The sequence below is a fragment of the Brachypodium distachyon genome, chromosome 1, assembly GCF_000005505.3.
Source record: "Brachypodium distachyon strain Bd21 chromosome 1, Brachypodium_distachyon_v3.0, whole genome shotgun sequence".
Taxonomy (NCBI): domain Eukaryota; kingdom Viridiplantae; phylum Streptophyta; class Magnoliopsida; order Poales; family Poaceae; genus Brachypodium; species Brachypodium distachyon.
Genome location: NC_016131.3, coordinates 56,053,719 through 56,055,489, shown reverse-complemented (window position 1 = coordinate 56,055,489; position 1,771 = coordinate 56,053,719).

Here is a 1,771-nt window from a genome sequence, read left to right as displayed (position 1 = left end):
GTTATCCACCATCTTGTAGTCGTTGACTCCATGGTATACAGTTCACTGCCTGCATCGGTTGCCCGTCTTCTATGTGCATATACACATCACAAAGACGGTCAGAAAGAACACTCAGAATGCATCCTCTAAAGGCAACATTGGCATCCTGGAAATTTTTCTGAGCTTCCTCAGATAAATCTCCCTCTGGTTTGCCGTCTGTCACCCAGAATACTTTCAGAGTCTGCAACCAGAGCATGGCCTTTAATTGCCATCTCTTGAAGTACATCCCGGAAAATTTATCCGGCTTCAATGCATCGGCTAAACCCATAGTTAAATCAGGAAATTGCCTACAATAAGGTTTTTGGATTGTTGGAAAATTAAGCAATTTTGAGAATAACAAATTAATGATTAATTCCATAATATAGATCATGACTATAGTAGCAACTAGCATATGCATCTCGAATATACTAGAGGTATTCAACAGCACAATCAACAATAGTATAATCTCGCAGATCATAACTAAACAGTAGATCGGATCACGGATTACGTACTGTTTCGATGAAGATGAAGAAGCCGTGATGACGATCGAGTTGACTTGACGACGTTCCTGGCGATGAAGACCGCGGCTCGTAGCACCGCCCGACTTGGACGGTAGACGACCCGTGGTGACGGAAGCGAGCAGTCGCGGGGAGCGCTTTTCAAAAACCTTATTCGCCCTCTCCCGTACAGGATCGGCGAAAGGTTCCACAGACCTGCTCTCCTGATCGCTGGTGCACGTCGGCGCTCGGGATGGAGTAGACTATGACGACGGCGCAAAGTGAGAGACAGGCAAAATCCTAGCGCGGTTGTGTTGCGTACCGATCGGAGGGACGGGACGGCTGTATATATAGTCACGCAGGTTTAGGTCGGTCCGGTTTAGGAAACTTGAACGGACTCCACAGAATCTGCACGCGTCTGTAACAGATTCCAAAAATAACTCGCGCGCGTGACAAGAAGATAGGAAGCCCGCCCCGCACCCCGCCGGCCCGGCACGGCACGGCTCAAACTCGAAATCGATCCATCTACATCCCAAAGGGCCCCCAGCACATTGAAGATGTCAACCAGGGCTCACAGAAGGCATTCAAAGAATTTAACATCAAGTACCTCGAGCTCAAACGATCTGCCCAAATTCTCCAAGCCAATAGCCTCCGCAAGGCCGTAGATCACCTACAGGAGCTACTGCATGTGCCTTCTGTTCTCGGATGTGGGCCTACAGGTATGGAAATATGGTCATCCCCATCTACACTTATTCACTATTGTGTTCATCCGTTTGCACCCCCATCCGCTGTTAATGATTCTGGATTTTCCCTTTAGTCTGCGAATACTGAACGGCCCAGTCGGAAACTTGTTGCAAAATCTTCCATTCATAAGTAACAATGATTCCTATTATTCATGTAATGTAATTCTGCATTGTTTTGGTAATCCTTCATTTTCACATGGCTTCCTTGACGTGCACCGTGAAAATGCCTCTTAAGTAGTCCATATTAATTGGTTTGTCATAATAATCAGTTAAACATTTTGATGTTATTTCAGCACTTCACGTGATTGGTGGCACATGTGAATAGAATTATTACTGACTATATACCGTCATTTGTGTGCAATTTCTGCGGGAAACTAATTGCCTGAATGTGTTGTTTTTTTTGTCTTGTGTGCTCGGATCATAGCATTTAATTTTCTTCAGGTCATTTCATACATTTATGCAAAACCATGTGATGAATTGAATGTTGAGTATTATGTGATTGCTGTCACAAGT